Source organism: Sus scrofa, chromosome 3 (genome assembly GCF_000003025.6).
Source record: "Sus scrofa isolate TJ Tabasco breed Duroc chromosome 3, Sscrofa11.1, whole genome shotgun sequence".
Classification (NCBI taxonomy): Eukaryota; Metazoa; Chordata; class Mammalia; order Artiodactyla; family Suidae; genus Sus; species Sus scrofa.
Window position 1 is genome coordinate 80,110,733 of NC_010445.4, and position 10,775 is coordinate 80,121,507.

Here is a 10,775-nt window from a genome sequence, read left to right on the forward strand (position 1 = left end):
ATTTGGCCAAGGTCTATTTAAAGGACAGTGAAATAAGAATCCTTTCTCTTTTCCTTTGCTGATATATAATGCCAACTTTGGTCTCATCATCAGTCATTTCAGGAATAGTATCTGTGGCAGGCGGAATAATGGCTGCCCAAAGATATCCACATCATAATTCATGAAATCTGTGAATATGTTATCCAACATGGCAAAATGGACTTTTCAGATATGATTAAATTAAGGATCTTGAGCTGGGAAGATTATCCTGGATCATCCATCTGGGCCCAGTATAATTACAATGGTCCTTAAAATTGAAAGAGAGAGATAAAAGAGTCAAAGAAGGAAATATGACAGCAAAGGCAGAAAGCAAATGATATGATTGGTTGAGGAAGAGACCATGAGCCAAGGAATGCAGGCAGCCTCCAGAAGCTGGAAAAGTCAAGGAAACAGATTCTGCCTAAGAGCCTCCAGAAAGGAATGCAATCCACTGCCAACACTTTGATCCTGGTCCAGTGAGACTATTTTAGATTTCTCTCCAGAACTGTAAGATAACAGATTTGTGTTATTTTAAGTGACTAAGTTTATAGTAATTTGTTATAACAACAATAGGAAGCTAACATCGTGTCTTACCATAAGCCAATTTAAGTTTGAGTTTTGATTGAAGGAGAGTTGTTCTTTTGCATTTTAATCAAATAGTTAAAGAATACGAAAATGTTTAAAGAAACAAGCTGAAAAAAGTAACCACATGATAATAGTAATAGTTAACATCAGTTGAGCACTTACTATTTACCAGACTTTGTGATTTACAAAATTTCACTGAAGGTTTACAACAATCCTATGATGAAGGACTATGACATTAATCTGTTTGTTAGATAAGAAAACAAATATAAAGAAGGTACAAATTAGTTAACTTTAATAAGTAAAGAGATTAGCTGATTTCTCCAATGGTAAGGTGCAGAATTCCATCCTCTGAAATCAACCAGGGAAAGGTTGAAGGTAGTTTCTGTAAAACTTGGGCAAAGGTAAAGGTTGTAAGAATTCTAAGGGGTAGGCTGTGAAAATAAATCCCACCGAAATGCTATGAGTTCCCACAATATGGGAGGAAGCCCCCAGCTATTACAAGGGGCTCAGCTTGTTGACTGGCAGACCAGCTAGAATCCCCAGAAGGAACATCCCTTTCTCCCCCACTTTCCCTATCCCCATCTGGAATCTTTGACCCATAACCCTGAATTCATAACCCCAATCTTGTCTTTGACTGACAACACTGAATACATGACATCAGATTGACAGTCCCAAAATAAATCTGTTCCCCTCCATTGGAATGTCATTGGATAATGACATACTGCAATCCAAAATAACATACACATGATGAAGAAATTAATATAGTCCTAATGACATGTTTACAAGATGTAGTAACAAATTTTTAACTCACTGTTCTGCTTGTGTGTGTTATTGTATTTAAGACATTTGAAATGTTTTAGAGAATCACACAAGTTTGAATAAAAATCTGACATTTTAAACTGATTTTTCATTGAAATACTTAGGATTTGACCAATTAGAGATGTAGTGAATATTTAAACACTTGAATGAATTTGATTTAATGTATATGTTTGATTTTTTTTATGCTACATAAATGCCTAAGAGAATCTGATTTACTAGATTTACAATACACATTTGTTGAGTGCTTATTACTTGCTGGTACTGTTTTAGGTGCTTTGCATGCACTAACTCAGGTAAAGTTCATACAACTCTATGAGTTTGGTACTTTGCTGCCCCTACTTTCAGATGATATAAACTGAGGCACCAAGAGTTTCATAACTTAACCAAGATCATACAACTGATTAGTAGCAGAACAATCTGGCTGGGAGTCCATGCTTCTAACCAGTGCCCCCTCAGTGCTCAGGGAGACACTTACAGGAATACTCTATAAGTGCTCAGAACTTCATAGAGAACATGCTCAGATGATTTACAGAATGTAAATCTGCCTTGTTAGGAACATGAAGTACCTGAGACAATCAGATACAGCAATGTGTGATTTTGATATATTTAAGGGAGTTTAATAAATGAGACATAAACAGTGTGTAAATATGCAAGAGAATTGATTTGTTAGATGTGTATGCTTTTGTGACTTTACTATGTAATGCTTAAAATACCATCCCATTTATAAAGTGTTTAAATGGGAAGTTTAATACATCAAATTAATATGCTCACTGAGCATTAATCAAAGAACGAGCGAAAGTTTCATTTTAACAAGAAACTGACAGATTTAGAAATGAATTTGAGATATGTGTTTAAATACCTAATAACAACTAGGCTTAAATTTTACAACCCTAATAAATATCATTTAAAACACAAGCAACTTTATGGGTTACTTCCCATGCACAAAAAGTCCACTCTGACATTTAACATCTCAGCTGATAATTGATAAAGTTATAGCCCTGTTTTGCAGAGAGGGAAGGAAACTGAGGTGAAGAGATATAACTTCCCAAGGTGGCAGAACTAGGAAGTGATGGATGCTGCATTCCGGCCCTGTTGACACCAGATGGCCAAAGCCAGCACACTAACCACACTCCTATACCATCTCCAGTGTCTGGAGATTCCATTTCTATAGAACACAGTGTTGGTTATGAATACATAACCTGGAGGAGTCCACACTAGTACAACACTAGTCTTTCCTAAAATGGGAACTATGGAGGACTGTTATTTCTGTAACATTTAAGGTTTAAGTAAAAGGAGTCTTCTAGTCCTTCACTCAATTTTCTTTTTCTTTTTTTTTCTTTCTTTTTTTTTTTTTTTGTCTTTTTGCCATTTCTTGGGGCGCTCTCGGGCATATGGAGATTCCCAGGCTAGGGGTCTAATTGGAGCCGTAGCCACCAGCCTACGCCAGAGCCACAGCAACACAGGATCTGAGTCGCGTCTGCAACCTACACCACAGCTCACGGCAACGCCGGATCTTTAACCCACTGAGCAAGGGCAGGGATCAAACCCGCAACCTCATGGTTCCTAGTCGGATTCGTTAACCACTGCGCCACCACAGGAACTCCCCTCAATTTTCTAACTAATTTCTTTGGTGACAATTCAAAATTTAGAGTATTTGGCACCTCTTTATATTTTCACTTCTCTGCATTGTCAATCAGTATTTTATAGTCAGGTATTAATATCTACCTCATGAGCTTTTTAAAAAATACTCCTGTTCATGGTTCAAATACCCCTCAGATGGGCATCATTCTCAGGCGAAACCTTTTATGCCCTCATCCCCAAATGCACCATAGAATTCATCACTCCTTCAATGATGCTACTTTTGTACCTAGTACATGCTTTTATTATTAACTGTATAACACTGAGTTATAGCTGTTTTTCCATTCAGGTATCTTCTCTAGTAGAGTGTCTGTGTTATATACGGCTTTTCCCAGGATCCAGCACAGAATTTGGGTGGTAAAACCAAACATATTTTGCAGTTATGGAAGCTGAAGTATGCTTTGCATAAGCATTTATCATAGTTTTTCCTTTCTGTAAAAGACTTTCTTTTGGCCCTTTAACTCTTAAGTGGTCTAGCTTTGGGTTAAATGATACAAACAATCACGACTTAAGTTGACCTAAAAGTAGAGGAATTCAGTTAAACCATCACAAAACTGGAAAAATTAAATTCTCTCAAAACATGAATCATTTGCAAGGAGTTAAGACTGGAGCTAAATATTAACGGCTGGGAGGGAAAGAGAATCTTCTATTTTCTTCCCCTGAGGTGTTCCATGTCCAGTTGCTCTCAGACTAGCCAGGCCCCCACATCTGGTATGTGTTTCTAAGGGTCCAGTTTTCTACTTAGAAGGAAGAAGAAAAAGCACTTAACCCCTTAATCAGAAGAATAGCTTTAGATAGTTGGAGGCCAGAAATATTTCACTTACTTAACATGACCCCAGTACATTTGCATTTTACCCTGGATTGCTTCTATGGTGTGATTTCGGGAGACAGTAGTGTTTTAGAAGGCACAGCCCTGTAGACCACCTAGCTCACATACCACTAACCCCTCTGTCCTTGCCTGCGGCGGTCTGGGGGCCGGCCTGGGAGCGGAGGCGGTGACACCGGTGTTGACCCCTGTCCCTTCCTCGCCTCCAAGCGGCAGATAAGTAAAAACGAAAACAGAAGCTGCCCCGATTGCCCACTCTGGGGCTGGCGACCTGCTCTGGTCACGTGGACTGTGTGAGAGGATGGAAAGAGCCGCGAGCTCGCGGGCTGGCGACCCTCTTAAGAGTTTGTATTCTCCTTTGACGGATGGTGTTCCCTTTCCCACCGCCGGCAAACTTGGACAGCCCGATTGCCCACTCTGAGGAGGCCGGGCTGCCCCGCCCCACCGAGCTGGAGCTAACAGGAGTCTCTGCCTCCAAGAGGCCCCGCCCTCCGCTTCCACACTAAGGCCACGCCTCCTGGGCCCCAAGTCCCCTAAGGCTCCATGAGGCTTGGCCGGCTTAGAGGATGGGTAGTTCCTCTTCCTCTTCCTCTCCTTTTCATCCTCCTCTTTCTTCTGTTCCTCCTCCTTCTCCGTGTTGCCTTGAGTCATCTGATCTCGAAGTCCTGGCAGATAATGAGCCGAGGCGAAGCTAGGGTGCTTTCTTATTAGAGTCCTGGCCGGGCCTGGGGATCTTGCGGCGACGGCGACGGATGGCCTTGGGTTTCAGTCTCCTTCCAGGCGTATCTCCGCTGTGAGAACCTGTTGGGAGGGTGGATTCTTCCTCCTCGCTTACCAGCCCCAAGCCCCTCAAGTGGAAGTGGTAGTAAGGGGAATAGTTAGATTGTTGAAAGGTGAAGAATGCATTGGAGTTACAAAGTACCTGGCCAAAGAAAAATGAAGGAGCAAGGACATGAAAGCACTAACATTTGGAACAGCAAATTCGTTGTGAGTTTAAAAAAAAAAAAAAAAAAAAAAAAAGGACAAATAGAATCACCATCAAAGTATCACTATTTTCGAACTGCCTTCTAATTAATTAATTACAGTTCACAGGATTCTGTTATTTAAAGGAGACTCTTGACCTAATGATTGCAAACCGAGTGCAGATGGCATTATTTAGAAAATGCAATCAAGAAGCAGGAAAATGGAATGTTGGTGTTTCCAGAGTTCCCATCAGGTACCTGAAAGATAAGGGAGGGAATCTCCAACAAATATGTATATCCCAGACATAATTAAGAATGACTTAAAGTTATTGCCTTTTGGGTTTCTCCGTGTCTGACAGCAGATAGTAGTCAGGGTAAGTTAGCTGGTGTAAACACTTGTTATTCAAATGAAGTCAGATGATTTAGCAGTTTTTTGCCTGTGTTCTCAGACACTGAAAAACACTTCCTTCACACTTGTGGGGAATTTAAAGGGAAAAACCCCCAAACACCTGCTTCAAATGCTTAGCATTGTCCTCGAACAATTGTAGAAGCCATCCTTTAGCTTCTATGAATTTTTGCCTAAGGAAATGTGTAGCTGTGAGACTACATAACCACCTATTCCTAGTGACCTTTGTCCTTTAGAAATTATTCAGCAATGGTTGGTAGCAGAGTGAAAGGTACACACAACCCTATATGCCTATCATTGCTGACAAGGACATACTGAAATTCTAAGAGTTGTTAAGATATAAGTTCATGCTGTTTCTCCAGTTTTCCTTCTACCTCTGACATAAAGAATAAGTGAATATGGTTAATAGTTGGACATGAGGAAGAAATGATGAATTCATAGATTTCTATTTGAAAGACTCCAGGTAGAAATTTGGAATTATGAAGGTTTTTTTTTTTTTTTTTAAATCCTACTTAATGAAAGGTGAGTTGAGAACAGACTATATTCTGGACACTTGCTATTCATTATTTCACAGAACCTTACAACCTTTGAGATCACCACTATCCTCATTTCACAGAGAAGAATTAAGACTTTGAAAAGTTATGATAACTTGTCCAAGGTCACATGGCTAGTAAGTGATCAGAAGTTTAGAATGAACTCAGGTCACCCATCTGTCCAAATTAAAAACCGTGCAGAGTGTGTGTGCATACATTTATCTGAGTGCATCATGATGTTGCTTTAAATAGGTGCATTTTATCTAAACCATACCCCAGGAAAGTTAATTTTTTAAAATCATGTAGAATGAGTGTGATATTTTTATAAAACTCATCAAAGAAAGAGAATGATGATGATTCCTCACCTGACAGTTTCTGAGGAAAAAGAGATGGAGGTGACATATGTATGTTATTAAAACACACACTAAGCAAACACAGAATGGGAAAAGTCATCTGAAGTATGTGATATCAAAATTATCTAACAAAAATATGTCCAAAGTACTGGGCATTAAAAAGTGAGATACATTTGCTAGTGATATGCATTAAAGTCACATTTTCTGTGTATAAGATAGTATGTACTATATTAAACATTGTGATTATAAGCTGTGCAACAGAATTTACACATTTTTATTTTCAATTAAAATTTGAACAGTTTGTTGAAATAAGCTAAGGCACTGTTAGTGTTTGAAAGCCGTGCTTGGCTGTTTAAAGAGAATATATCAGCTCCTTTTTCATTTTATAATCCATTTTGAAATCTCATCAGTTTCAGAAATATTTTAAATCTAGAGCTTTAATTGTATTAAACCAGAGAGTTACCTTGTGGTGCAGTGGGTTAAGGATCCAGTATTGTCACGGCAGTGGCTCAGGTCCCTGCTAAGGCACGGGTTCATTCCCTGAGAACTTCCACATGCCATTGACGTGGCCAAAAAAATTTATTAATCAAATATTTTGTGAATTGTGTATTCTGAATAATCATGGTTGTCCATACATATGTAGAAACAGGATACAAAATAGCTCAGTTCTTTTCACAAATGCCCAAACTGGCTTTCTTAGGGTACTTAAACCGGTAGTTTCTGTCCCCACATGATACAGATGTCTGTATTGGTCAGGTTAATAGCCCTAATAATGAGAAACTCCATAAGGCCTCAGAATAGGATATGACCAATGAGATTTCGCTCTTAGGAATTTTGCACAACCTTTAGCTTTCTAAGAGAATATATTCTTCAGTGACAGTCATGAAGGCAATGTCTTATCTTGAGTAAAAAAGAAAGCAATGCTCCTCCTTTCATTCTTATCCTTAACTAGTTGTTTAAAATGTTTCCTATAGTTGAAAGGCTATTTCTACCAGAGTAGAATAGTGTAAAATGAATTAAGTCTAAAAGCTTACTTGTGCATAAATCCAAAATATTAACGTAATAGAGATTAAAAACACAAGCCACAAAACAAATGTTATGTATAATGACATATTTCCTTCTTTTCAAAAGAGCCAGAACCACAGGCCCTATACTAAATATTTTAGAAGTGCCATAACTGAAGATTTTTTCCTACTAAAACAGTCATACACACACAGATATATGTATCTGTGTGTGTATATACATATATACAAATATATATGTGTGTGTGCATGCATATGTGTGTGTGTATATATATATATATATATATATATATATATATATTTAAACATGTCCTAGGAAAAAGTCTGGAAGTCTATACCCTGATGTCAACATATCAAAGTCTCTGGGTTGGTAGAATTATAAATCTTTTTTAGACAGTTCTGCTTATCAGTATTTTCAGATTGTTTTATAACGTACAAACATAGCCTTTTGTAAAAAGAAAAAGGTGTTTTAACATCATTTTGAAAAAGAAAAAAAGTGCTACTTAAAGCCATCAGAATTAGTTTCTCTGAGTCCTTCCTAATTCGCAATTAGCAACAAATTACCGATTACTCCCGGTACGGAATTTTGACAGACTAAATAATACAGCTTTATATTTGGTATCTGCCTAATACTTGAGAGGGAAAAAAAAGTCCTTTGAACTTATCTACGAACCAATTTAGGAAATCCTCTTGGAAAACTCAGCTGTGGGACAACTATTTAAATAGATTAAATACACATCTTCCATTAGCTATTCTATCAGTTGAGTTGTAGGTTGGTAAAAGATTTAAAGCAAGACAGGTAGCCCAATAAAAAGTTAAACAAACAAAATATCATGTGGAAACAGACAGATTTCCTAAAAGAACTGCATCGTGCTGATAAATGGTCATTAAACAAAAACACCTAGGACATTTTTGCATAGCAGAGGTTTTGAGATGGAACATCACCAGTAGGCTGGTAACATGGCCCATTTTTATCAAATATATTAGCACAGTGTTTTATTTTATTTTATTTTATTTTATTTATTTATTTATTTATTTTTTGTTTTTGCTTTTATCTAGGGTCACTCCCACGGCATGTGGAGGTTTTTGTTTTGTTTTGTTTTGCTTTATCTAGGGCCGTTCCCACGGCATGTGGAGGTTCCCAGAGCCATAGCAACGTAGGATCCGAGCCACGTCTGCAACCTACACCACAGCTCACGGCAATGCCGGATCTTTTAACCCACTGAGCAAGGCCACGGATCGAACCTGCAACCTCATGGTTCCTAGTCAGATTCGTTAACCACTCCGCCACGACGGGAACTCCCTAGCACAGTGTTTTACATACAGCAGATTTTCAGTATCTTCTTATAAAAATTTATTTTGATTCAAACCTATGCAGTAGAGAATGGTTCCTAAATTTGTTTTACAATTTGAGTTTGATTGCTCACTGGACAAAACATGTGGTGCTAAGTTTCTCCTCTAAATTTGAGCATCTGGAGAAATAAGTTGCAATGAATTTGAGTACACATCCAACAAAATGAAAGAAAACCATCTGTTGAGGCACTCTGATGCAGTAAAAAGCACTTTGGAATGTACTCCAATATTGCAGGTAAGCTTGGGGTTCATTTCTCACCAAGATTTCTTCTGGTTTTAGAAATTTAAGATCTGAAAACAAACATAGGAAGATTCTAAAATCTTCTCTGGAGAGAAGGTCAATCAACTAGGGACCGTGGGACCCAAGGCACAACACAGGGATGAGTCCTCTGGATTGTCTCTTTGCCTCATATATCCTAGACTCGGAAATGAAGAAGCTGGCTACCCCCACAAATAAAGGAAAGCACCAACAAAATCCTACACTATGGCCAGACGACTTGGAAAAGAGCAGCCTAGCAGGACAGAAAAGCTTCAGGCAGTAAGTACTACACTGTAGCCAAACATGGCAGAAGAAACTGTGGCTGCAACCCCACCCGTACTAGTAGTAGCCAGGTGGAGAGCTCAGACTTCCACTTTTGCAAGGCTGTAGTGAACTTTCCACCCCTCTCCCCAACTCCCACCAACACAAGTTTGGTGTCAGAGGAACCCTGATTGAGAGTCAGGATTTTGACGACAACTTAGTAGTAATGAGACCAGACACCACTCACCCTACATCCATGGTGTTAGTGGAGTCCACATGGAGAGTAGTATTAAGTCCTCCTGTGCTCCTCCTACCTACCAGGGAGGTATCAGCGGAGGCATGGTGAAGAGCTGGAACTCCCATCTCCACCTATAGGTAATGAAAAGCACCCACTGCTCAGGTGCCAGCAGAGGCTGAGAGAGTCCACTACCCATCTGGATGCCTACTGTCAACTGGCAATAACGAGGTGGCTGCTCCACACCTACTCCTTCCTTCCCCTGCTGGAACAGTGCCAGAGAAAACCAGCTAAAATAACAGGTTTAAATAAAATCCATATGATCTCCTTTGAAGCACAGAAGTTTTTAATTTTGATGAATTTTTTCTTTTGTTGCTCTTGCTTTTGGTGTCATATCTAAGAAACCCTTGCCAAGTTCAAGGTCATGAAGATTTGACCCTATATTTTCCTAAAAGAGTTTTATAGACTTAGGTCTTTGATCCATTTTGAGCTAATTTTTGTATGTGGTGTAATATAAAGGTCTGGCTTCATTCTTTTGCCTTTGGTTATCTGGTTGTCCCAGCATTTGTCAAAAAGAATATTCTTCCCCATTGAATGGTCTTGGCACCCTTGTCAAAGATAATTTGACCATAAATATACAAGTTTGTTTCCAAACTCTCGATTCTACTCTATTGCCTATATATCTATCCTTGTGCCATTACTACATTATCTTGATTACTGTTGCTTTGTAGTAAGTTTTTTTTTTGGGGGGGGGGTGTTGCTTGTTTGTTTATTTGCTTTTTAGGGCCTCACTCACAGCATTTGAAAGTTCCCAGGCTAGAGGTTGAATTGGAGCTACAGCTGCCAGCCTATGCCACAGCCACAACAATGCAGCATCTGAGCCAAGTCTGTAACCTACACCACAGCTCACAGCAACACAGGATCCCTGACCCACTGAGCGAGGCCAGGGATCAAACCCGCATCCTCATGGTTACTAGTTGAATTTGCTTCTGCTGTGCCCCAGAGTAAATTTTGAAATAGAAACCAAGAATCCTCCGTCTTTGTTCACTTTTTCAGGATCAATTTGGTTATTCTGAATCTTTTGAAATTCCATATGAATTTTAGAATCAGCTTGTAAATTTCTACAAAAAGTCAGTGGGGATTCTGATAGGAATTGAGTTGAATCTGTAGGTCTGTTTTAAGAATATTGCATATTGGAACTCCTGTCGTGGCTCAGTGGTTAACGAATCCAACTAGGAACCAGGAGGTTGCGGGTTCTATCCCTGGCCTTGCTCAGTGGGTTAAGGATCGGGCATTGCCATGAGCTGTGGTGTAGGTCACAGAAGCAGCTCGGATCCCAGGTTGCTGTGGCTCTGGTGTAGGCCGGCGGCTACACCTCTGATTAGACCCCTAGCCTAGAAACCTCCATAGGCCGCAGGTGTGGCCCTAAAAAGACAAAAGACAAAAAAAAAAAAAAAAAAAAAAAAAAAAGAATATTGCATATTAACAATGTTAAGTCTTCGGTT

General features: G+C 39.2%; 1 long non-coding RNA gene across 2 annotated transcripts in view; it reads left to right on the forward strand.

Moving 5' to 3' along the window:
- Positions 1-10,030, forward strand: part of LOC106509808 — an 86,243-nt gene extending 76,213 nt beyond the window's left edge. The window contains exons 4-5 of one of the 2 annotated variants that reach the window (XR_001307695.2): positions 8,796-9,053; positions 9,411-10,030. This is a non-coding gene — a long non-coding RNA (uncharacterized LOC106509808). Of the gene's footprint in view, positions 1-8,795 lie in introns of both variants that reach the window. The other variant, XR_002342701.1, reaches the window with a different exon arrangement.